General features: G+C 42.2%; 1 long non-coding RNA gene across 1 annotated transcript in view; it reads left to right on the top strand.

The window, feature by feature from the left end:
* LOC148164618 (uncharacterized) overlaps nucleotides 1-26,878 on the top strand; it is a 50,202-nt gene extending 23,324 nt beyond the window's left edge. Inside the window, exons 3-5 of the long non-coding RNA XR_015768121.1 lie at nucleotides 21,185-21,274; nucleotides 22,370-22,482; nucleotides 25,953-26,878. This is a non-coding gene — a long non-coding RNA (uncharacterized LOC148164618). The remainder of the gene's footprint in view (nucleotides 1-21,184; nucleotides 21,275-22,369; nucleotides 22,483-25,952) is intronic.
* Nucleotides 26,879-27,575: the final 697 nt, after the last annotated feature.

Here is a 27,575-nt window from a genome sequence, read left to right as displayed (position 1 = left end):
AAGAGGCAGGCGACTGCGGTTTTCCGAACAGAAGCCTGAACCTCTTTGATAGGAGTAAGAAATAATGGCATCAATAGTTTCTTTTCTGCACACTCAGGACAAGTAGGAAATTACACTGTGTGCAAAGCAAAGGTTAGTCATACAGAATTTAGTCCTAAAATGAATCCGGAAGTCAAAAAGCTAAGGGAAAGTGGAACAGAAAGAATCTTGGAGCCTCTGGGACACAAAAGAGGGCTCTTGGAGAGGAGATGACAGTTGCCTGAAATAGTCAACAGATGGAGCTGGGGGGCTGCGAACCCCTTTGATTTCAGCAGGGAGCGGGACGTTTGGGCAGAGCCGGGTTTCCTGCCGGCAGCGGGAACCAGGGCGTCAGTCACACACTAATCAAATATATGCACTCACCACACACGGTCCTGTTCACGCGGTCAGAGAAATACGATTCCAGCCGGAAGAACGCTTGAGCCGCTGACGGCACGGTCAAGTGTGCAGGTCCTGCGGAGGCTCTGACGCAGCCCCCGGACAAAGCCAGCCCTTTTTCTACCTCTAGTCCTGGAGGATCTGGGTCGTGGTGAACCAGAGGCCAGACCTCGGTGGCTGCTGGCTTTGGAAAACACAGGAAATCTCGTCCTTCTAATTTATTTATTTACTTATATTCCTCTTATTTTATAAATGATTTCATTGGTCCAGAATCGACATTTTTCTCTAACAAAGGAAATACTTTTGTCCATAAATGGAAAGAAAAATCAGCTAGGAATGTCCCCATTGTGATGCCTGACCTAACTGGAATGAACTAAGGCCTTGGAGAACCAGCCTAAAATGGGCCATAGGGCTTTAAGCTCCTTGGGGGTGGGGGGGTGGGGAGTTGCTCTTCCCTGGTGAGGAGTCCCCTTGACAGCAGGACAGGGTTGAAGCTCCAAGAAGAAGGGAACCAGCTCTGTCTCGTTTGACTCATCATTTTGTCCACTCTGTCCCTGGCATGGTGCCCTGCACATAGTAGGTGCTTAATAGTTTGCCGTTCGTTGGATGAATGAACAAATGAATGACTTAAAGCCATTGTGGCCTTGGAAGCCAGGGAGGAAGACTTTGAGCGGAACAGATCTGTATTTAAATTCTGGCTCCTGAATCTCTTGGCCATCAGTTCTTCAACAATAATGTGCCTTATTCATTGCTATATTCTCCGTGCCTGAAAAGTAATAGGTCCTCCATAAATATTTTGTGTAAATGGAGCTTTATGTGTCAGTTTACTTGTTTGTAAGAGAGGTACCAAAATACCTACCTAGTAGAATTAGCTGTTAGGAAGATTCAATGAGATGCTGTATTTAAAGTTCCTGGCACACAAGACGTTTTGAATAAATGTATGGTGAATATTACTTTTGTTGGCAAACATTCCCACTGTCCTCTGTTCCAGTATTCCGAGTAATCCTCAGATTTGAAGCTGGGGCCCAATGCTCTGGGCTTCTCCAAAGACTCTGGAGTAGCTCTCTGTGCTCAGCCTGCCCTCTCTTTATTCACCTTCTAAGCATCTGAGCTTCCACTCAGAGCTATTCAAGGGGTGTCCGGATTGGGGAGCCCCTGGTCAGAGAACATTATCCACTTCAGCTCAAGGCCAACAACAGAAGCCGTGGCAGCCTCAGTGTGCAGTCGGTCAGAAGGCAACTGGCTTCCTGGGAGTCAGGCCTCTTTCCAACCATAGCCCAGATTGGGTCCATAGAGAGAACATGGCAGTCTAACTCATCCCTCTGAAAGAAGCCGCAGATCAAACTCCATGTTTCAGAGGGCTTCCTGGTTTGAAAGATTCTCCCGAAGCTAACCTGGCATTGGTCTCCTTGAGTTTTACTTGGGGAAAGATACCAATGGGGGTTTCCATCTCAGGATTGGACAATCATAACCTCAAATCTAGAGGGGATATATTATTCTAGAAGCTTCATGGGAAATCAAAACCTCAGGACCATCTGGAAGCTTCTAAGGGGCATACATCTGTAACACTAGAACTTTGTAAGATAAGCAAAGACGATTTTCTTTCTAGAGTGCTTAAAGGCAGCCTTGCCTGGAGAATTCTTAAAGAACCATTTGATTTTGTGTTTGATGACATAGAGAAAACCCAACAGCAACACAACTACTTGAAGATTGTTCTTCTGGTTAGGTGGGAATGGATTAGAAACATCTTTTAGGGAACAGGCAATGATGATAACACTGCATTTGTGTAGTGTTGACATTTCTTATCAATTGTGTTTTGATCTTTTTTGTGTGTGGTTTCCAGAGCAATTTATTCATTAAAATCTATTCCATATGCCCTCAACAGTTCTCCTGTGTATATTGTGCTGATAAATAGACACTGAGAGGATTTAACAAGTTCGTCGTTTAATAAGTCTGAAATCATTTTCACCACATGGTATTGTACACAGTCATCTGTTGAAACAGATTTCTTTTTAACAGATCTTAGTTTAAAAAAGTCATAGATACTGTGAGTTCTGTATAAACTGGTGGATATTAAATTAGTTCCTTTGTTTTGACTTATAAGCCTCAACTTCACCACAGAATAAAGAATGTAGACCAAAGAAAGCATAATCGGTCACTCGTATAGAACAATATTGTTTCTATAATTTGAAGCTTTCTGAATGGGCGGGTTCAGGCCTGATGTAACTGTAAAAAGATTACTTAATGAATAGACTATATGGAAATTGTACAAAATGTTATTAACTTTAATTGTTAATAGCTTAAACAGCAGCACTATGTTACTAATTGCTATTCAAAACCAAAAACCTGTTTTTGAATCCCCAAGAAGGTGGCATGTGTACACAACCACACCACCTTGTACTTAAGGGTTTGTCAATACGTATTTCAACAGAAACTTTGGCTTTAGGAAAGAGTCACAAACATTTAAAATAATGGCTTTAATCATCATTTTGAGTATATGGTAGGGAAAGTGTGCTTTAATTAAATATACATCATACCAGTGATGCTGGTAAGGTTGAGTTAATCCTAATGTTGATAGCTATAAAAACTAGTTTGTACATGACAAGACAATGAGAGAAAAAAGCAATCCCTTTGAAACAAAATTTAAAAAAATATGTTCACAGTGGTTTGCTCAATCTGTACATGTTATTGTCATAAAATGCATACTGTTGTGTTTTGATCTTTAAAAGAATTCTGTAAATTACATAGACCAGGCACTTCTAATCCCATTTTACAGATGGGAAAACTGATAGTTAGAGGTGTAGTTGATTATCCAGACCTGCATTTAATTAGAGGCAGACCTGATATTCACTTCCATCTATAATACTTTTTAATGAACCACCCAGCCTCCCAGCTCCCAGCTGGGTTTCCTAGTGGAAGAAGCTAAAAATCAGTATGATGGCAGCCTCCCATAACAGAAACAGATTGTTGTTGTTCAAGTCTTCCTTCTTTGGAAATGCCTCTTCCAGATGTTTTCATAAAAAAACTCAAAAATTATATCCTATAGAAGTTAAATTTGAATCACTTTCCTTTCAACTTCCAATAACTAGTTTTAAATATATGATCACTATTTCCCATGAATTTGTCTTCTGAAATACATATGAATGAATGTCACTTTAGGAAAATAGTTTTCTCTAAAAGATATATGAAAAGTTAGGGGCACCTGGGTGGCTCAATCAGTTAAGCATCAGACCCTTGATTTCAGTTCAGGTCATGATCTTTAGCCCCACATCAGGCTCCCCACTCAGAGGGGAGTCTGCTTCCTCCTTCTCCCTCTCCCTCTGCCCTTCCCCACCAAGGGAGGGCGAGCACACTCAGACTCTCCCTCAAAATACATAAATAAATAGATCTAAAAAATTTTTAAAAATATATATGAAAAGTTGTCCTCCATAATTTGAAACAATTTGGCCCATGATTGACTCTTGGGAGGGTTGAGGGGCACTTCCTTTCCAAAATATGCTTCTTAAATTTCATACATATTTACTTGCTTGCAAGCTTTGACAAACACAGGACAAATTTAGCTTTATTTGACTTGATTATTTGATTCACTTCTCAGCTGGGTAATTTGCAAAGTCAAGTTATAATCACATACTTTTATTCAGAAATAATACCTCTCGCAAAGTCAACTTCCTCACTTTTGTTTCTCAAGAGATTTTTTAAGAAGTTGACAATAGGATAATTCCTTCTGTTGGATGAATCCTGTGTGAGAGGCAGCAATATGTAGCTGGAAGGCTTATGGGCTTTGGAATTAGATGTAATTTTGATGCTAAATGTCACTAGTCCGTTCATTCATTCATTCATTCATTCATCTGAAAAGTCATCCCATCCTATATGCCAAGCGTTGCTATTTAGGCATCAATGATGGTGAGTAAAACTTGTGGTTCCTGCCCTTGTGGAACTTACAATCTAGTGGCTTTAGTTGCTGTGTGTCCTTAGGGAAGTTAACAGTACTTTTCTGAGCTCCATTTTAAACTGTAAATTATGTGATAATGGATACTAAAATACTAAAATGAGTGAAGATATCTTCTTTACAAGACTGTAGTGAAAAATCATCTAAATAGTATAAAGCACCTGGTTCATGGCCAGTGGTCAAGTAAATATTGGTGTTTGCCCTATTTAATTAAATCAAGGCCAGCAGCAGAATCCCTGATGACTTCTGTAGTCTTGAAACATGCCTGAAATGTGGATTTTACCCTCAAAATGCTACTCACTGAAACTGCTCTCTCAGACTTTCCGTAACTGGCCGAGGTCTCTGCTGACTTTTCTCCAGTGTCATCCTCTCCCAGTTACTGAACCCCTCCTTCCCTGGCTTCCCTCATTCTATGTGCTCTCTCTGGCGGTTCTTCCTACCTTCCAGCTCCTTTCTCTCTGCCCCCTTCTCCTCCTCCTGTTCCTGAGGACCATCTCAGTGCACCCAGCACCTGTTGGCCATGACCTTTTCTTCTTCACTGGCCGTGACATTTCTTTTGGCTCCATCCAGTCCATGGGTCCAGCACCCAGCTGGCCTCCAGCTGAACAATTCCAGAACTGATTCTGTCATCTTCTCAGAGGGGACTCCCCGTCTTACTTTTCTATTTCTCTTTATGACATCACTTACATTTTCGGACACCCTGATCAAAAAAGTTGGAATCTTTGGGGACTCTCCTTGTCCCTCAGTTCTCACATCCAAACAGTGATCAAATGTTGACTTGGCCGAGTCTCCTGAATCTGTCCTGTCTTTTTCTTTCCCATCACCTTTGTGCAATCTCATACCTCTTACTCAAGACTTCAGCCTCCTAAATGGACCCCTGCTCTACCTCTCTCCATCCCATCTCACTTCCTACTATGAGGCTTACCTCTTTTCCTAAAGCGCACCTCTGATCACTTTGCCTCTTTGCTCAAAAACCATTCATCACTCCCCAAAGCATACAAAGTAATGTCTGGCACCTCAGCAATTTCACCATCTGATTTCAGCTGACATTTGTCTTATCTCTTTGGGGACCTCTAACCTCCTTCCTACACTCCTGTAATTTACAGTCCAGTGGGGGAGGTCAACACTAATCGATCATCACAGGAGTGCACCTATGAAGCAGGATATGGGCTCTGAATGGCAAAAGAGGATACTATCAGGTCTTACAACTGAGCACTTGGTTTGGCACATTCAAGGAGCAGACAAACGGTGGGAGAGACGTGAACAGAGGAGCAGCGTGTGGTCTGTGACTGGGGAGGAGACAGGGCTGTCCGCTCAGGGCTTTAGGGAGTTGTCTGGTCTAGTTTGTTCTTTATTCTAAGAGCAATGAAAAGCCATTGGACGGTTTTAAGTGTTGTAGGCAGGATCATATTTGTATTCTTAAAAGCTGATCCTGTGGCCCGTTAGCTCCAAGAGAAGGAGGACTTTGCCTTTAGCTTTTGGCAGCTGTCGGAGTGCCTGGAACAGGGTCTTCGAAGACCAACCCTCTGTAGGGAGCTGTTAAATGACGACCTGGAATAAAGGAATGAACACAGACATAAAGGAAGAAGGGGAGATGAAAAGAAGAGGAGAGAGGGAGAGCCAGTTAAATCAACTGGAGAGAGGTGAAAGCCATTTGCTATTCAAGGTGTAGGTGTAAAAGAAAGAGATACTTCTACACAAATATTCCAAGTGTGGGCTGCCGTTTCGCTGCTGCACCATGACTTGGCGGAGTCCCTGTTGGAATCTGGCTTCGGAATTGCCTTCAGAGGCTGTTTATCAGTTATGCATTTCCAATCTCACTGCTTCCCTGATCAAATGTGGTACAAACTCTACTTTTTTTATGCCCCCCCCGTGCTCATATGTTCTTTTTATACATCTCTTTCTGTTGTTTTCTTGGATTATAAATTATATGCCTCTTTATACTGTTTGATTTGGATTATAAACTTCTAGAAGACAGAGACCAGATCTCTTAAATAAACTTTAATAGGCAAGGCAGCTGTGAGGGAGCTGGATGCCCTACGGGGCTTCTCCCACTGACTGTGATGGGGGAGGGTGTGGTGGGGAGGGCATGAGGGGTTGATGAGTTGGAAGGGGGACCAGGGGCACTTCATAATTAGAATATGGAGTAGTGGTTCAAGCGTGGGCTCTGGAGTCAGAATGCCTGCACTGAAATGCAGACCCTATTACTTACTAGCTGAGGGGCCTTGGGCAAGTGATTTCCTCTCTGTGCCTTGTTTTGTTTTTTGTTTTGTTTTGTTTTGCCTATAAAATGGGCTGATAATACTACCTATCTCATATGGTTGCTTAAAGATTAAGTGTGGAAGGCACTCAGAACAGGTCTGGCCCGTGGGGAGCACTCAGTACTTCTCAGCTGGTTTTTCTATTACTGTTCGTAAGTAAGAAGGTGCCTGTATTTGTGCTTTGTCCGATTGTAAGATCCTTTGTTCTGAAAGATTTGAAATTGTAATTTTGACGTCTGATGCCTATTTTTTACTGATTCTTCTACAGACTTTATTTTGATGGTCCACATAAATGTAATTAGCATTGTGCAAATGTTTTGGTTAGGACTAAAAGCTGCCTCCAACATTTGGCACAAAGAACAAAACCTAAGAGTGATCACATTTTGAAAGCTGAATGTGAGAGCTCTGTGGTAACTCCTCTAACAAGTGAGAGATTTTGAATAAACAGTAATTATGTAGCAAAAACCTAAGTAACAGCTGCGGGGAGTAGGGAAGCAAAGAAAGCCCGGAGGTTTGTGTAAGTGAAGGATGTAACCTGGTGAAATAATTTATTATTTGGAACAACTGAAATACCAACTCCATGCATATCATTTGAATGGGAAATTGAAGGGATGCAAATACTTTCATGTCGTCTTGGAACATTTACGGTCACAGTGTTTACTTCTCAAAAGTAGGTGTGATGTTAGCCAGCTGTGGTTTACTGGAATAATGCATAGTGATGGTAACACACACGTATATTTATTTGATAGGGTCAGAATTTCCCGTCATTTCCTAGCCTGAGTATGGAAGCAATTTTCCATTTCCTCATTCTTTTTATTTAACAGCAATTTTTGAAAGGATTTCAGCACTTCAAGTAAAGGGTGAGAGAACAAAGAGCTCAAGAGGGATGAGAGAAGAGAGACAAGGAGAGTAGGCAAATGGGTAAGAGATGAAAAACCAGAGTTGAGGCCAAGAAGTGTAAAAATTAAGCAAAAATCTTGCATCTTTCTCTACTGTGAGTTTTTGCTGAAAGCTTTCCATATTAAACATTTGCCCAAGAAGGTATCAAGATGACCTCTGGTCAGAGACTGAATCATCTTTGTATGACATCTGCATGACCTAATTGTGCAAGTCTTCAGGGAACAGAGCAGAACCTCCATTCCAGATCCAAGAGGATAGGCTGGGAGCCTTTCCCAACCATGTGCCTAAGGATCTCGATATGGAAAGAGATAATACCACCTTCCTCCCTACATAGCTCATTCTAGTTATTCTACTCCTAGAACTGGGAAGCTCATAATCTACCCCTTTCTAACTGTTGTTTATAGAAATACATTTGTCAGAGCCCAACAGAGCTATGGACAGTGTGAAGAACAGAGAGAGTGTTCAATGGGGGAGAGACATAGAAGCCCCCCAAATGAGGAAATTATAAGTGGGTTTGTTTCATGACTCCTTTTCTTTAGGAACCTGCCCCATGTATGCATGCCTGGTATTGAACAACTCCAAAGAAAATGTCCCCTCACCCCTCACTCATCCACCAAGAATTCAAACAGGAAGAGATGGAAGATCCTTCCACCTTGTCCCAATTAGTCCTCAAGAATCACCTTTTTATTTTCTAGCTTGACAAATTACTAAAATGTTTATAGAGAGATAAATGCATGATTAAATGGTTTTCATCCCCCCTCCAGCTTAAGTCGCAGTAGAAGAGAATGGTGAGACATACGTCCATGGACCTTAGAGCCGTAACACTGTATTTCTTCTAAGAGAAGCTGTACGGTAGTGTTTTATTTTTTGCACCATTTGAGAGATGGATAAAAACAAGACTCAGAGATTTCCAGAAGAGTCAGAAACAGAATGTCCATTCTCAGGCCATTGGTCTACTTTGTAAATCAACCCCAGGGCTGAAACAGTGACTGAAATTGCCTGATTCACAGAGAAGAACCCTATGCCTACTAGCTATAAGAGATAAAGCAGAAGAAAAAAGAATGGCATTCTTCTTCTCTATCTTGGTTCAGTTTTCTGGGTGCAAAGCCAGAGACTGGTATCTCAGGTAAAAGGGATATGTGGGACTAAACCTGTACCCTCTGAACACTCAACAAATTAACTGAAGGGTGTTTGCACTGAGCTGTCATTAGGCCAAGCAGTAACCATTACCGTGACTGGGCTGGGAAGAAGGGTGGGTTTGATTTATTCACTGTTTACAGAGCAGAAGCAAGTTGAGCAAACCTAAGGCAGACTTATAGTTTACTGAGTTCTTGGCCAGCCACAATCATGTTCCTCTCATATTTACTCAGCTCGTATTACTGAGATTGCACTAAAGTTTACACAGTACAGGGTATTTTAAAACTTTTTCCCTAAAGCAATAAACTGTAGACATTCTTAAGTATCAGTGTATTTGGATAGCAGATTTCAGATGTAAGTAAAAAAAAAATCAAGCAATTAGTTTTTCAATGAAAAGAAAATTGTGATTAGCCACAGATTAAATCATGCCTGTTATTTTAAGAAAAATCTTTGGTATTCTGTAGGTTCATTAAAATCCATCTGAGCGTGGGTTTAATGTTACTTATACTATTTGCAAATGGTTGTGTTTCTTGAATCTGCAGATTTGTATCTTTCATCAATTTTGTAACATTCTCAGCCATTATCTATTCAAATATTCTCTTTCCTCCATTTTCTCAGTGTTTTCTTTCTGCCACTCCTATTAGATTTATGTTAGACATCTTATTTTGTCCTTCATGTCTTTTAATGTTTTTATATTTGCCATCCCTTTGTCTTCCTGAACCGCCTGATTTTGGATGATTTCCTCCGATCAGTCTCCTCATTCATTAATTCTCTTTTTGTCTGTGACTTACCTATTTTGAACATGCCCATTCAGTTTTTTAAAATATATGTATGCAAAAAATATGTATTCCATCGTTTTACAATTTTGAAATAACTTTATATTTTTTATTTTTTTTAAGATTTTATTTATTTATTTGACAGAGAGAGAGAGAGCACAAGCAAGGGGAGTGGCAGGCAGAGGGAGGAGGGAGAAGCAGGCTTCCCACTGAGCAGAGAGCCCAACATGGGGCTCAGTCCCAGGACCCCTGGGATCATGACCTGAGCTGAAGGCAGACGCTTAACCAACTGAGCCACCCAGGCGCCCCCTAACTTTTATTTTTAAATATAGAATCATAATAAGTTTCAAAAATAGCACAGAGAGTTCATGTTTGGCTTCCCCCAATGGTGACCTATTAATAATTATAATGCATTATTGAAGCCAAGAAATTGATTGGCACAATATTATCAACTATACTGCAGATTTCATAAGTCTTTGCATGTACTCATATTTTAATGTCTTTATGACTTTTATCACAAATATAGATTCATATAACCACCACCACAATTAATATGCAGAACTGTCCCATCACCACATTGGAACACCCTCATGCTGCCTCTTTTTTTAAAGATTTTATTTATTTATTTGATGGAGAGAAAGAGGGAGAGCCTGAGAGAGACATCACGAGCAGTGGGGGGAGGTAGAGGGAGAAGCAGACTCCCCGCTGAATAGGGAGCCCCATGCAAGGCTCGGTCCTGGGACCCTGAAATCATGACCTGAGCTGAAGGCAGACACTTCACCGACTGAGCCACCCAGGCTCCCTCTGCTGCCTCTTTATAGTCACACCCTCCTTGAACTTTCTCTTAACTCTGGACAATCACTGATCTATTCTTCTTCTCTATAATTTTGTCATTTTGAGAATTTTTTGCAGCTTGTAACCCTTTGAAATTGGCTTTTTTTTTTCACTCAGTATAATGCCTTTAAGATACACCCAAATTGTTGTGTATCAATTTTTTATTTAGAGAGTTCTTTATATGTTCCAGATACAAGTCCTTTATTTGATATATGATATGCAAATATTTTCACCTACAATGACTTCAGCTTTTATTGCCATATTTTTCATTTCTAAAAGTTCTATTTTGTTCAGTTTTCAGGTCTGTGGGATCTTTTTTTCAGAGACTCTTGTACTTTTTCCTTAGCTTCTTTTATTAGGGCCCCTGGGTGGCTCAGTCAGTTAAGCATCTGCCTTCATTTCAGGTCATGATCCCAGGGTCCTGAGAATGAGCCCCTAATCAGGCTCCCTGCTCAACGGGGAGTCTGCTTCTCCCCCTTCTTCTGACTCGTGCTCTCTCTCAGTGAGAGAGATAAATAAATAATAAATAAATAATATTTTTTAAAGACCTTATTTTATTTATTTATATATATGTATATATATTTATTTCAAAGATTTTATTTATTTACTTGACAGAGAGAGAGGGAGAGCACAAGCAGGGGGAGTGGCAGAGGCAGAGGGAGAAGCAGTCTCCCTGCTGAGCAGGGAGCCCGATGCGGGACTCGATCCCAGGACTCCAAGATCATGACCTGAGCCGAAGGCAGATGCTTAAGCGACTGAGCCACCCAGGTGCCCTCTTTTATATATTTAATCCTTTAAATTGTTTCTAAAAATTATTTCTATTCAAGAATTATAGTATTTAAGGTTCTAATTCTGTATTGTACATACTACTTTGGTGACTCTTTTTCATAGCATTGTTTCCTCATATGTTTTACAGTTTTAGATTATGAACTTGCCTTCATTGGAATTTAATCTCTGGAAATCCCTACAGAGAACTTGCTAAGGGGATGTTCTTCAAGAGAGGTTTTGCATTTGCTTTTGTAAGTTACTCCAGGAGCATCACTAACTAAACACTACTTTTTATGTTCTTATCTGAACTTAGAGTTTCCTAGATCTTGCCCATGGCATGATTTTGAACATCAGATAGTTATGTGGCTATAAATCCTCAGGGATATTATCTTTTTTTTAAAAAAAAATACCCAAAGCTAATAGATTTTTTTAAAAAATTATTTTTAAATTCTACACTGCTTCATCCTGGCTTCCTGTTGTGGTTTCAGTTCCAACTTCCTGTCTCTAGGGCTTAAGGCTGTATCTCCTGTTCCTACACAGGGATTAGGATCCAAAACCCTTCCCGGCAGCAGCTGAAACTTCAGGTCTCGTGTTGACCTCACTGACTTTCATTTCCTTCACTACTTTTAGTGACCGGTGATTTCTCTGACTTTATTGTGCGCTCACTTATTCGTTTAAAAATGGATTTCATTTAAAAATAGCATATTTATAAATATTTGTTCCATTTTATCCAGTGTTCCTCGTGTTTAATGATGGAAGAGTTTTCGAACTATCTAGATGAGTATTTTCCCCATTAGCTTCTCATAACAAATTTTACAAAACCATCTACAGACTCTATTCGTTTAACAATGCTAGTATCTATGATGGAGATATAAGGCTCTACATGACCTTGGAAATGAACATTGTTTGAAAGTGCAATTATGAGGTTCTAGCTCTCAATATAAATGTCACATCTGCAGAGAAGACTTCCTTAGCCAACTCCCAGAGCAAATCATGTCTACCTCTTGCTGTAGTTCAGCTTCTTCAAAGCACTCACACGATCTTATTTTTTTTGGTTCTTCAGATATATTTATTACAAATATCTTCCTGCTGGAATGTAAGTTCATGAGGTTGACAATCAGGTCAGTGCATAGGGATAGAAAATAAGTTACACATCTAAGCAGTCACCAAGATATTGGTGATGTGGACACATGGAGTGCGACATAGGTGGCCAGAGATGCATGAATGGAATGTAATTTCAAGGAAGAAAATGGAAATTTAGTAAAATAGTATCCTATTTAAAAAGAGAATAAACATACAAAAAAAAAAAAGAAAAGAACCCGAAAGAGTGATTGCGTAGGTTCGAGAAAAAGTATGAGAGCAAGAATTTGGTGGTGTTTCTTCAGCTCTGGTCAAGGTTAAGGAGATTTGGTCTGGGGCATTTAAGAATTATTTCCCACACTTCCTGTGGCCTGAATGAAAATGCCACTGGGAGCATCCCTTTGGTCTGATTTCACAGATCAATAGCAGGCAACCATCTGATTAAAAGTGTTCAGGGGTTGTGAAGATGTTCTACATGGCAAAGGTGGGCATTTTGACCTCTGAGAAGGACTGCCCCTCCTTGTAACCAGTGAGCTGGCATACATAAGTTTCCTACAAACTTTGTAAGCAGATCAGTCTCAATCAGCCCAGTGCAACACTAAGTTCACTGTCTGTCAACCTGAACATCACAATGAAGCTTGGTCAGGGCAACAAACCAGCCCCCAAGTCCTGTGTTTCCCCAGAGCTCATCCATGGGCTGGCAACGGTCATCAGATGACCCAGGAAGCTTTTAAAAATATTGATTCCTGGTCCCCACCCCAGACTTTCTTGATTCAGAATGGGTATAAGGTAGGGAGAAGGAGAAGAGAATCTGTGTTTTCAACAAGCTCTTATGATTCTTATGCAGCAGACTTGGGAAACACTCCCTAGATCATTTTCTTTTTCATCCCTTCTTACCTGGAATATACATCTTTTTTTTCCTTCTTCCTTGCCCCAAAATAATGACTCTGATTGCAGAGGACTTAATTGAGTTTAATGCAATCTCCAGTACTGTAGGCTTAATCATCCCACAGGTAATTGCATTTTGAAATAAGAGCTTCTTAGTGCAAACAAATCTCTGCAGCATTAGGGCCTTCTCATTCTTTGGAGCAAGGAGGAAGGTCAAGTTCAGTTCTAACGCTCTTTCATCCACTCTTCTGCCACCCTCTCCCATGTTTGGTGTCTCCTTCCTGTTCAGCTAAGCCACAAAAATGAATATTCCAAGGTGCTGTCTGCAGATGTAGAACACTGCTGTCTCTGGGCATGGTTTCAGTTGGCCCATGAGGATTCCCTAGGAGACAGTGTTCTGCTCAGGATCCCCTGCCTCTTCCAGAGGCTCTTTCTGCCCGAAGCATCCACTTCTACTTGTGGGCTTCGGTGCTGATTTAGGATTCCTGTTATTTGAGTGGGGGCCAGGGGAGAAGGGATTTTGATATCTTAATTTCTGCTATTATTCAAGTAGGAAAAGAGAAAGGGAATTAGAGGGATGGAGGGACTGACAAGTAATCAGATTTGGCTTTTGTGCAAGAAACAGTTGATACTCTTCTCAGAATGGCTGTTTTGGAGAATACTTTTCTCCAAATTAACCTCCTTCCTGGAATTCTCATACTGATAGGCTCTAATTCGATCTTGAATTAAGGAAAGTGGCAAGACAAAGAGAAGCATAGGTTACCGATGACCCACAGGACCCAAATGTATGCCATAAAATCTCTTTCCCCAAGGCCAGGGTTAGGATTAGAAAGTATAATTCTCAGCATTAAATTCCATTATCATTTAAATTTGAGGTTTGTAGCAACCGGGTTGCAAAGAATCCAATTCCATTCGGTCCATTCTTCAATTTTATCCAACCTATATTTGTTGGCTGCCTAATTTGTGCAAAACATTTTTGATGATGAAGCCTGCAAATTTCACAAGAGCTGGAACTATCTTGAGAATGTATCTATTCAATGTGAGAGCGAAGTCTAGGAACTTACAGGACAGCTCACATCACCTCAAGTCACATGTACTTGATGACCAAGTTGATCTGTCTGGCATCCGGCAGGAATTTTGGCGGCTCTTCCAGGCTTGCGGTGGATCGCCACTGAGTACTTTCTCTCCGTGTCTCTGATAAAAGGTGTGGAGGCCACAGTGCAATGAGTTGTGGAAGCACTGTATGATCCCTTCACAGGGAAGCTTGCATTGCCACTGAAAGGGGGATCATGTCCTTCTTAGACAGGCTTTCACCAGCCGGATATTTGCAACTGAGCACGTTTATGTATGGAAGGGCCATCTTGCATGAAGTTAACAACAGATTTCTCAAATATTCTCTGTTGAACAGGCACCTTTCAAGGCAGACAAAATACCTTCCCACTAATGTATTCAGATATGGGCACCAATTACTTTCTATTTTCAGAAAAAAGCTAAAAGTTTAAACATCTCATTAGAGAGAGTGTGGGGCTAGTTGTAAGTGAAGAGTTGAAGCTACTATTCCTCTTTTCCTCTTAACTCCAAAAGCATCATGAGCAAATGTATAATTATCCATCACTTGATACTGCATTGGACATATTACAGATATGCATCTCTATGTATCTGTTGAAGCAAAGTGAACAAACCTTCAGAATCTCTGAGGGTAAGAAAAAGAGTTTTATTAGAACTCAAGTTAAGACAGCTGCCTGGGATATACAATCCTCACAAAGAGGAGAGTGCTCCTCTAACGGGACATCTGGTGTAGGGTTATATACAGTTTTTACATAAAAGCTACAAATTGTTAGACAAAGAACATTTCAGTAAGTTGTAGACCTACCTTAAGTTTCTAGTATATATGAGGTTATATGACTTTAATCTTATGGGAACCAGGGAGGTTTCTTACTTTTTCTTAGCTTTTGTGTTCAGAATGAAGCAGATGTACAGTGTGTGCTCAGGGCAGAAACAGAGCCTGTGCTTTTAGGTTTTGCCAAGTCATTTTGACCTTGGTAAATGTTAAAGTACAGCTTCCCTGGGAGCCCAGGAGCAGAGCCCACGAACATGAAAAGTTGAAAATGTCCTTTATTAGATCTATATCTTTTCAGAAATGGCCTTTGAACTCTATTATGTCTTAATGTGGCAGATATATGAAGGAAGAGTACTTACCAAGATTTTACAAATGCAAAGGACCATGAGCAATATATGTAAAGGTGATATTCAAAAAAGTAGCTCCCATGTGACCAGGAGACCCATCAGACCAATCGCATACTCGTGGGTGCAGGCCTAGGTATAATCCTGGATTATATGGGCACAAATGGTGAAATGTGCAGAAATCAAGTTGGGAAAATGAAATGTTCTGGGTGCATCAAAGTGGTCTCCTTGGAAAGAACAGGCCTTGAACTGAGTGGAGCCTAATGAGACTATGTCTTGGCAAAATGCTGAGCAGAGGCTGTTTCAAACCAGAAGTGAGTGCAGAGCAAGATGAAGGGGTGGGCGAACCACGTGTTGAGTGAAGGCATTACTGGAATATAAGGAACTGGAGAAAATTGAATTTATTGGATCTCCTCTCAGGGAAAGAACTACATGCGTTTGGAAGAAATATTTTGATAAGCTACTTGCAGTGGGGGGGGCGGAGATTAAGGGCCTAGTAAGCATGTTTATGTTCAAGTAACAATTTCTGGTCTTTAAACTTCCTGTTAGCTGCAGGGCCTTTATTCTGCTGACTGGGTACGGCCTCTGATGGTTCTTCATACCCATCCAGCCCCATTCCAGAGCTCAGACACGCTAAATAAATGTTGAATAAATGTCTAGATGTTGGTGTGAATATGAGAGCCTGTCCAGAATGCCACGTGTCTCAATCTGGCCAAGGTCAGGGAGCTCAGGGAGTCTGTGGGGAAGCAGGAGGGTCGCCGGTGGCAGAGAGAACTAAACACAATGAAGAGGGAGATACACGGGTATCATGGCTTGCTAGAGAGGGCACCGTGCTTGTAATCAGAATACCTGGGATCCAGGAGAGCTGTCGCCAACTACCCACGGAATCTTAAATAAGTGGGTGACTTTGTATTTATCTTCATGTCATTGGGGGTTAGAAGAGTGCTATAGAGCCTGGAGACACATAAATATTTGTTGACTCTCTGAGCAAATGAATGAGTAAATGAATGACAGCTCTGACATTCGGTTTCTTCAGCTGTAAGATAGAGATAAATAAACCTTCTTACACTAGGGTTCTTCCTTTCTTCCTTAGAGTGAAGGAGAGAATGCTTACATAAGTGCTTTGGAAACCATAAAGGACCCTCTAAACTCCAATGATTTTATAGCCAGTCTAGTTATAATGGTAGGTCAAGGGGTGTAGAGTCTGCCCATTGTTACTGTTGAAGATATATCTAAGTTGATAGGGATTCTAGAGCTCTGCAACCCCTGCTCTGAAGTCAGAGGTATGACGACACATGCCTTGCAACCCCAAAGCTGGGGAGCACTCAGTCTATGTCCTGGAGGATCCTACAGTCCAGTCTACCTCCTGTGAGTCTTTCTCCTTTACTCCTGACACAAGAACACTTCACTTCTGACATGTCTGGTCACCAAATGGGTGGTGTCTTTTCCACACCAAACAACTCCCCCAGACACCAATTTAACTCAATTCTGACCCTATGTACCTGGAGATAGTGTTGGATCCTGCAGCCTAAGGGCTCAGTCCCTGAGCCCCTCATCGGCTTCAGTTAATTTGCTGGCATAGCTCATAGAACTCAGAGAAACACTTATGTTTACCAGTTGATTAAAGGACATTAGGAGAAGGAAGGGAAAAATGAAGGGTAGGGGGAATTGGAGGGGGAGATGAACCATGAGAGACTGTGGACTCCGAGAAACAAACAGGGTTTTAGAGGGGAGGGGGTGGGGGGACGGGTTAGCCTGGTGTTGGGTATTAAGGAGGGCACGTTCTGCATGGAGCACTGGGTGTTATATGAAAACAACGAATCATGGAACACTACATCAAAAACTAATGATGTATTGTATGGTGACTAACATAACATAATAAAAAAAAGGATATGATGAAAGATACAGATGAACAGCAAGATGGTGAGATACACAGAGCGCAGTCTGGGGGCTTCTGTTCCTATGGAGTTGGGGTGTGTCCCTCTCCTAGTATGTGGTTCACCAACCGGGAAGCTTTCCAAACCCTAGATTAGTTGAATTTTTAGGGAGACTTCACCGCAGAGGCAAGATCAATCATTATTGCCATCTTCAGCCCCTTTTCCCTCTCAAGACAATGGGGGATGGTGTGGAGCTGAACATTCCAAGCTTCTGATCATGGCTTGGTCCTTCTGGTGACCAGCCCCCATTCAGGAGGCCAGCCAGAGTCACCTCAGAGCACAAAACACTCCTGTCACCCAGGAAATTACAAGGGTTTCAGGAGCTTTGTGCCAGGAACCAAGGGCAGAGGCCAAATAGAATAAGAGAGGCTCCTAGTGTTTTTATTGCTGAGATTACAAGGGTTTAGGAGCTCTGTGCCAGTAAATGGGGGCAGAGATCAATATATATATTTTCTATTATCTCACAATCTGAAGCCATGACCAATATTTTACTAGTTCATGGCAAAATGGGGAAAACAAAGATGCTATACTGTATTTTTAATAAAGCTACTTACATACAAATTTGAGGAATATCCTCTTTTTTTCTGAGATTATATTCTTCCCCATTTTGGTGTCAAAACATTCTTTTAAAGATGAGATTATGGGGATACCTGGGTGGCTCAGTCGGTTAAGCGTCTGCCTTCAGCTCAGGTCATGATCTCGGGGTCTGGGATGGAGCCCTGCATTGGGCTCCCTGCTTGTGGGGAGGCTGCTTCTCCTTCTCCTTCTGCCCCTTCCCCAGCTCATTCTCTCTCTCTCTTTCTCAAATAAATAAGTAAAATCTTTTTTTAAAAAATGAGATTATGGCAGTAGTAGATACTTACTTTGAATGTCTTTATCTGGCAAATAATAAGGTGGCAATTCTATGTCACTGCCTCAATATTTCATTCATTTTGGTCCCTGAAATTTTGTTCATGCATAAAACCCTTACATTCAGCAACTACTACCCCCAAGAGAGTTCTGGAAGGACATGCAGGAACTTGGGGTTTTTTTTCAGTGCCATTTTCTAGTCCTTCAACCCACTAAAATTTGGCAGTCATAGAGTTAAAAAATCCTAGAGGTAAAAACAAACCATGTAAAGCGTTTTCGGAATGTAGTTCTAACAAAACAGTAAGTAAGATACAAAAAAAAAATTGGTTTTTGGAGTTTTTGTTGAGGCTTTGACATCTCTTATTAACAAAATAAATGACTAAGAAGTTTACACTTAAGCCAAATGGAAGCAGTAGCTGAAATATGAATAGATAAAATTATTTATGACCATTTCAGCGTAGGTATAATTGCCTGAGCAAAATGAGATGCCTGCTTTAACTGGACTGCTTTGGCATTTTCCATCTCTCTGCCTTTTCCAAGATAACCTTTTAAAGACTGGTTTTGACCAGATTGGGTAGGTTTCGACCAGATTGGTATCAAATTACATTTTGACTTTGATATCCGAGTCAATCCACAAATCAAGATTGAGACATAAAAAAGACCATTAAGAATTATTGTTTGTAACTGTTTTCGATTAAATTTAGTATGTGGGTAGAAGTTATACAAGTGTTTGTTTGTTTGTCCTCAAATTGCTTGTCCTCAAATTGTCCTCCAATCATTTTTAGAGCATACTATTATTTCCAGCTCTTATGCCTCCTAACTCTCCTTTATGGTAGCTTGTCTCTTCATGTGGTTTGCAATCTTTGATTATGAGCTCACCCCTAGAAAAGGTTCCTTTTTTTTTCTTCCCTCCTGAGAGTTTCTCTGAATGGGGCGGGGGGGCGGGGGGGTGGGGGGGCGGGGGGTGGGAATTGTCTCTACAGAGCAATATGACATTTGCATTTGCATCTACTGAAGCCCTAGGGTTTTCAGTGTTCCTATACCACTTCTTAATTTAATTTCTCAGTTTGGGGTTTTGGTGCCACACTGAAAGTATAGATTTGGATTATGATGTGCGTGCATGCAGACCTCAATTTTCAATGTTCCTTAATTGACTTTTGCCTGCTTGAAACCCCAAATAGACAGCAAGCTCAAAGATGTCCCAGGCTGCCTTGTGAATTTTCACTTATTTTTCTATGACCTCTTGTCAGCATCGAGTTACCATTTATTGAGTGCTTACTGTGTGCTGGAGTTTTTGCAGACACCATTTTACAAGAACCTCTGTATTCTGTCCACTGGACGAGTATGAGTAGGTTCCACTCATTTCTTGCATCTCTTCTTATCAGTCCCGGAAGGGCATGTTTACTTTAGGCAATTATAACAAAAGGATTTGCTGAGAATAGCTGAACCTGCATTTTGGAATTATATATGCAGCCTAACAGTCTTCTTATTTACAGATGGTATATAATATGACTCTAACACTCATATCCATTTATTTCCCACCAGGATTTAGGGGAAACCAGAAGACACTGGGACCCGGTTTCATACTATTTGAGTTCAGATAGTCCTTTTTGTTACTGTTTTTGTTGTTCCTAGTCTACCTGGGCCCCTATTTCCATGATCCATGCTGTTCCATCTAGATCCACTTCAGACTGATCATTTTAGCATCAGAGTGTATATATGTAATTTGCAGAGTTTTTACTTTTTCTCACAGTAATTGCTCAAAACTGAGGTCCTAGAGTACATCAAATGACTTGCCATTTTCCCAGACCTACCATTTCTCTTCTCAGTCCTTGCCTCTGTACGTGGAATCCTCTGCCTGGAACCGCACCTTAACCCTTCTATCTGACAAACTCTTATATGCCTTTCTCTAGACCCAGTTCAAATGCAGGCTCCTTTGTGATGCCCACCCCTAGCGTCCCAACTTATCCATTCTTCCTCCGTGCTCCCAAAGCACCTCTTGCATAATCATAACTATTTGCACATATGTTTATTTCTCCCATCAAATGTGAACCCCCTTGAGAGAAGGGACTGTGTTTATCTTTTTTTTTCTTCTTCTGTCTTTAGCAAGCAAGAGATCCTGGCACTGATCACGAAATGAATAAAGGTTAAAGGCTTTTTATTTCATCAACTGTATTTCTGTTCTTGAGTTATTTCCATCCCCCTCTATTTTTCTCTGTTACACAAATACGTGTAATGTGGGAGGTACCCAGGATATGTAGAGTCTACCGTGTCACTTCTAAGGACTTTTGCAAAATGTCTGTGAATGCCTTCTACAAAACTACCTTCTGAAATGGTGGTGGAGAGGGTTTTATAGAATGTACGCATCTGCTAAAGGTCCCAATTTGGCCATTTTATAGTCTCATGCTTGTGACTTATGGGTAAACTCGTAAGAACCTACGTGATCCCAGCCAAAGGCAGGAGCAGCCCTTCACGGTCTCTGGGTTGTACCCATCATCCCTGGAAGCACAGGACTCTGGCTGCACTATCAGCTTGTAAATACCTCGCTGCGCCAAAAACATGCAAAGTTCTAAACCCAAGCCACTGCACACAGCTCTTTCCAGGACGTGGGTCACAGCTGAAAAGCTGTCAAAATGGCAGAACAATGGCCTGGAACTCTCCCTCCAGAGGCCTGGGGAATGCGGACAGACACAGAAGTATGGCTAGACCCAGAAGAAAGGCTTGATTTTGATTTTTCCTTTGTAAATTCAGCAAATTGGGTACAGCAGCAAAAGTCAGATTCTATCCGGTTCACTCCCAGCAAACCAGACACTTGTGGTTCTGCACTGCTTCACGAGGCTCCTTTTCTTTCCCAAGATGATCCCATCTTGGAAATGGGCATTCATCCTGATCAAGTAGAAAAAATGGCTGGTGACTTGGCAGCACAATTCTTGCCTCTAAGAATATGAATCAGAGCTCCATGTCTTCCTTATATTTATCTTTGTTTTGGATAATGCTGAGTCCACACCTTGGCCACTCACCCCTCCACTGTTCTATCTTCCTGATAAGAAGATAGCGAAAAAGGGACGGGTTATGAGTTACGTTGTTAGCAATGGGGGCCTTTTTACATTGTTTTCTCTTTTTACAGCTTGACCTTATATTGCCCATTATTCAAAAGAACTGTAAGCTGGTCATTTGAAGGGGTGTGTACAACCTTTCTCGTAGATTACCATGACGAAATGCCACCTGGACCCGGGACTGACATCCAGAAGGACCACAGAGCCGGTGGGATGTTGCTGGTTTTGGAGACAGGAGGTCTGGCTTTGAGTCTTGACGCTGTGATTTGGTGTTATATGTTCTTGTCCTCCCTGAACTTAAGTTACTGAATTTGCTAACTGGAGCTAATAAGGCATCTTTTCGGGTTGACAGTAGGTTAAGATAGCGCTGCTACCGTGTCAGCAAGGACAAGGAGTAGCCACAACGCTGCCAAGGCCCAGGACCCCCTGAAGTGACTCAGCTAAAAAGGCAGGTGCCGGGCAGGGCAGCCCAGCCTGCACCTGAAAAGCACAGAGGTTACTGATGGGGCGGATGTCCCATCAAGCGGTTGGGGCAGGGAGCAGGGAGACCCCTCCGCAGTGGCCGCTCGGGAAGCAGGAGGAAGGAATGCATGTGTGCTGAGGTGGTGGCTCCAATTTCAGACCCGACCTTCAGGATTTCTGTGACGGTCAGCAAGTTGTTTTATGTTTTTAAGCTTCATTTTCTTCATCTGTGAATTGAAACAATAAACTCTATTTGGGGAGTTGCTGGGAAGCTTAAAGTAATGGAGGACATGTATGACAAGCATTTAGCAATAGGCTTAATACGTAGCAAATGCTTAATAATGGTAGCTTAAATCAAACAAGTAGCTGGAAGACAGCACAGTTTGGGGAGACGGATCCATTCCTGGTAGAATCCCTGTCCATGAGAGGATAGATGAGAAGGGGAGGCTCTCTGTTTGTGAAGGGTACTGGGGAGAGCCCACAAGTACAACCATGACCCTGGAGTGCAGACTCAGGCTCTGCTCTTAAGGCGGCCATGCTGTTTTCAGAATGAGGGTGTGGATATCAGGCTTCATCTGGAAATTCTCAGAGGCCTGTCTCTTGTACTCTGTGAGCCCAGGACTTTGCAAGGGCGAGTGTTATGCCCATCAACCTGTCGGAGGCTCCATCATGCATCCCGCCACAGCTCTCTGGGTGATTTTCCTGTTTAGTTGCTCACAACTTGCACTGATTGAAAAATTACTGTCCTATAAGGCTCTCCATGACCAGGCTTCTCATATATTTAGCCAGTCACTTCTTCACCCTTTAAGCTTTGACAATATTCCCATTTATACCATGCTGATTTATGCCTCTGTACCTTTGTTCTTCCCAGACCTTCAGCCTGAAATGCTTTTTCTGCATTTCTTCATCTGGACAGCTTTCAACATTCATCAAGGCTCAACTGAGTAATCACTTCCTCCAGGATGCCTTCCCTGAGTCCATGGGGTAAAAATCGCAACCAATTAATGAGCACTTAACTGAATACCAGACAAATGGAATAAGCACTCTATACTTCGTGTCATGTACTATTTCAACAACCCTGAGGAAACAGAACCTCAAAAAGGTTGAGTGGCCTGCTCATGGTCTACCTTCGCAGCTAAGATACATTGGGTCTACCTTAGCAGCTAAGATACATTGGAGCCTGGATTTTATTTTATTTATTTATTTATTTTTAAGATTTTATTTATTCACTTGAGAGAGAGCGAGAGCAAGAGAGAGTGAGCAAGGAAGCATGAGCTGGGGGAGAGGCAGAGGGAGAGGGAGAAGCAGACTCCCCACGGAGCAGGGAGTTCAATGTGGGGATTGATCCCAGGACCCAGAGATCATGATCTGAGCTGAAGGCAGATGCTTAACGATCTGAGCCACCCAGGCACCCCGGAGTCTGGATTTTAAACTAGATCTGCTAAATCCAAAACTGATGGTCTCTAATCACTATGATATGCTACCTCCCTGCACGTGCATTCTTCTATATTTCCACAATCCTCTTTGCAATTTCTCCCTAACCATATAAAATAGAAATCATTTGCTTCTCTGTTAGCTCCCACCAACAGAAGGAAATTCCCCCCAGGACAAAAGTTCTCTGTTTCCACCTCTTAGTCTCATACCTGACACAGAGTGTTCATTCACTAAAGGCTAAAGGCCTTGTGAAATAAATCAAAGTGTACAAAACTTATTTTTAAATGGTGAGGGAGAGAGAGAGACAAGGATTTGGAGAAGCTTCCCATCTAGCAGGGAATAGGAAATTATCAACAAGCAAGGTAATTCAATGGGGGAAAGAAATTCGTTAAGACAAATGGTGCTAGAAAACTGGATAAATGTATGGGAAAAAGCAAACCTTAACCCTTACCTCACACTATATGCAAAAATTAGTTCAACATGGATCATAGACACCTATGAACATAAAAGCTGGAAATATAAAGTTTCTAGAAGGAAACCTAAAATAATATCATTGCAACTATGTGTTAGGAAAAGATTTCTTAGGGCAAAAAAAGCACTAAGTTATAAAAGGAGTTATGGTGGACTTAAGAAAAATTAATCATTTCTACTCATCAAAAGATACCATTAAGAAAATGAAAAGATAAGCCACACCCTGAGAGAAATATTCACAAAATATATATCTGATAAAGGACTTGTATCCAGATAATTTAAAGAATTCCTTGGGTGCCTGGCTGGCTCAGTTGGTGGAGTGTGTGACTCTTGATCTCGGGGTCATGAGGTCAAGCCCTACATTGAGTGTAAAGATTACTTAAATATAAAAATTTTTTAAAATCTTTAAAAATAAATAATTACTATAATTAAGTAATAAAAAGATAAACAACTCAATTAAAATGGGCAAAAGATTTGACCAGGCATTTTGTAGAGGAAGATATGAAAAAGGCATAAGTACATGAAAGATGATTGAGTTCATTAAATGAATTCAAACTAAAACCATAATGACTTCACACCCATGAGACTGGCTAAAATGAAAAAAAAAATAAAATAAAATTGCCAATACTAAATGTTGGCAAGAATGTGGAGCAAAGAATTGGAACTCATAAATTGCTGGCACAGACATTTTGGAAAATTATTTGTCAATTTCTTATAAATTTAGATACTTACATTATGATCCAGAAATTCCACCCTTGGGTATTTACCCAAGATAAAGAAAAGCAGAGGTCTATAAAACTACTTGTTTCTAGAAGCTTTATACATTATAGCTACAAACTGAAAACAACCCAAATGTCCATCAGTAGAAGAATAGCTAAATGGTGGTACATCTATTCAATGGAATACTACTCAGGATTGGAAAAGAACAGGCTGCTGACACATGCAACATGAATGAGTCTCAAAAATATTATTTTGACTGAAAGGAGCCAATCACAAAAGAGTACATTCTGTGTGATGCTATGTGTATGAAATTCTGATTTAGGCAACATAAATTTATGGTAATAAAAATCAGAATAACTACTGGTGGCAGGTTTGGGCTGAGAAAGGGTATGAGGAAACTTTCCGGAGTGATAGAAATGTTCTATATCTTTTTTTTTTAAAGATTTTATTTATTTATTTGACAGAGAGAGACACAGCGAGAGAGGGAACACAAGCAGGGGGAGTGGGAGAGGAAGAAGCAGGCTTCCCGCGGAGCAGGGAGCCCGATGTGGGGCTTGATCCCAGAACCCTGGGATCATGACCTGAGCCGAAGGCAGACGCTTAACAACTGAGCCACCCAGGCGCCCGAAATGTTCTATATCTTGATCAGACTGGTGGCTACACGGGTGTATTATTTGTCAAAACTCAGAACTGTACTCTTAAAAAATCTATTTTTAAAGAGTTTTGGGGCTGCCTGGGTGGCTCAGTCGGTTAAGCATCCGACTCTTGATTTCGGCTCAGGTCATGATCTCAGAGTTGTGAGATTGAGCCCCATGTTGGGTTCTGTGCTCAGCATGGAGTCTGCTTGTCCCTCTCCCACTGTCTCTCTCAAATAAATAAATAAATAAATAAGTAAAATCTAAAAAAATAAAATAAAAAAATAAACCGTGTTTTAATTCAAAGGAAGAGAGAGAACCACCGTGCTTTGTTCAGATGACACTTGAAATACTGTGTTCAGTTTTGGACACATCTTACAAACAATAGATCAAACTATGGGTTATTAGGATGAAGAAGGGTCTGGAAGCCAAGAAGCAATAAGAAAGGTGTGGAATGGGGGAGTGGCAGACTAGAGTGAAGACAAAGAAGGAGTGTTATCCTATCCAATCCTTGGAAGGACAGTTGTGTGGTAGAAAGCCAACATTCATTCACTGAGTCTCTAGAGGGCATAACCAGAATCTGTGGGTGAAAATTACAAAGAGGACAATTTTTCTAGACACCAGGAAATGAGGCTGGCGAGCAAAGCAAAATGTGGACGGTCATCAGGAGGCTGCTGACAGAGTCTGGACGAATAAATGGTGGTGCAGGCCTGGAGCACACATGCTACAGGATTAGGGAAGACTGAAAGGAACAGTGGATTAGAGAAACAGCGGGAAGTCGAGTGGACGTGTGATACGTGCGTGTGTGTGTGTGTGTGTGTGTGTGTGATAGGGGAGAGCAGTGAATAGGGAATGACTCTCCCATTTCGCCAAAGAAGACACCATTGATATTGGTATGTGTCATAGAATCTTATGAATCAGGAAATTGTTTTTAAAACATTAGACCTTAAAATTAGGCCATTGTGCCTCACTAAGCAATTGAAATGGATTTTAAAGAAAATGTGACCGAGTCCCAGAGCTATTGGAGACAGGAACCAGAAGCCAAACCGCCCACCTGCCTAACCTTTCAAGGCAACAAGATAAGCTGTCACCATTCATCACACCACCCCATTTCGATTTCCTGCACTTACCCCTTCTGATACTTTTATTTCTTTACTTTGAATTTTATTTTGTCTGTCTCTGTGGTGGTCTTAGTCCCTGCTACATGCCCCAGCTCCTGGAGTCCTGCCAGTCACAAGAAGATGCTCCCTCAATAACGGAAGGCTGAGTGGAAGTTCAAGTCAGAGCTAAGATGGCGTACTGGTTGGCCGGGATGAATGGGAACTGCAGGAACACGTGCCAGGTTATGCCAGCCATTGGCAGAAGCTGTGGGGAGCCTATCAGATGTTGGTTTAAGTCCCACTGTCCTAATACCCTGGTGGCACGTATGCCTGGTGCCAGCGCAGGTCCCCTTAGCCTCACTCAGGCTCCAGCTGCTGTGGCTCAGATGGGTTCCACACAGGGTTCTATGCAGACGGCGACTGCAGGCGCTTTCTCTTTCCTGCCCTGGGCTTGTCTGATGCCAGCAGGAGAGATGCCTCCAGGAACCCGCTGGGCACTCACGTGTGTGCAGCTCAGAAATGTAAACATTAGAGGAACACCCTTGATCCAAGGGGCATGGGAGTCAAGGGACAAACGCCCCCCACCCCTTTTGTAATCAGGACCAGCAGTTCTGAGACGATGCTCGGCCTGAGGCTCCTGGGAAAGTGCAGCAAGCGAGACGGAGCTGAAGTCACCGTGCCGCGGGGACCAGCTTGAGAACGCACTCTTTGGTTGATGCTCCTTCTCCCCCGGTTCCTCCTTCCACATTGCCATTCTTCACTCCCCCCTGGGATCGTCTCCCGGATTATCTGCACCTACGTGTCTGTCTCAGGCTCCGCTTTCTGAGACACCCAAGCAAAGACAACCACCTTGGGGCGCCTGCGTGGCTCAGTCGTTAAGGGTCTGCCTTTGGCTCAGGTCATGATCTCAGGGGTCCTGAGATCGAACCCCAAATCAGGCTCCCTGCTCCACGAGAAGCCTGCTTCTCCCTCTCCCCCTGCTTGTGTTCTCTCTTTTGCTGTGCCTCTGTCAAATAAATAAATAAAGTCTTAAAAAAAAAAAAGACAACCACCTGATTCTCATTACCTTGGAACTGAAAGTGCTTTCTTGTTTGGAGAAAACCACCCATATATATATAGGTCAGAAACTTCTGGCCACAAGAAGGACACATTAAAATCCTCCCACGCTCAGTCGTTAAGCGTCTGCCTTCAGCTCAGGCCATGATCCCGGGGTCCTGGGATCGAGCCCCTCATCAGGCTCCCTGCTCAATGGGAAGCCTGCTTCTCCCTCTCCCACTCCCCCTGCTTGTGTTCCCTCTTTCGCTGGGTCTCTCTCTGTCAGATAAAGACATAAAATCTTTAAAAATAAAATAAAATAAAATCCTCACACGACAGTTCACACTCGGGCCCCTCGGTGGTTGCTGGGGCAAACCGGCTAGCCTCTGGCCCTCCCGTGAAGGCAGCATCCTGGGGGCCTCGACAACCGCTGTGCCATGGGGAATGGTGTCCCTGAGCAGAGCCACCGCGGGCAGAGGCCACCAGCCTCTCCGAAGGCGGAGGGCCCGCCGGGGGCCGGGGGGGGGGCGCGGGGGGGGCAGCAGGCCGCGAGGCCTCCGATGGGCTGGACCGGCACCCGGCGCAGAGAGTTCTTGGTCCCACGCACTGCTACATCCCCACAGCAACGCAGGGTGCTCTTCGGTGCAGAGGCCCAGGGGCTAGAGAAGGGATACTTGCTAAC

Source organism: Eumetopias jubatus, unplaced genomic scaffold (assembly GCF_037043125.1).
Source record: "Eumetopias jubatus isolate StellerSeaLion01/CBP00866 unplaced genomic scaffold, mEumJub1_p1.0 scaffold_4, whole genome shotgun sequence".
NCBI classification, from domain to species: Eukaryota; Metazoa; Chordata; class Mammalia; order Carnivora; family Otariidae; genus Eumetopias; species Eumetopias jubatus.
The sequence above is the reverse complement of the archived record's forward strand: the minus strand, read 5'-3'. Positions and strand labels throughout refer to the sequence as shown.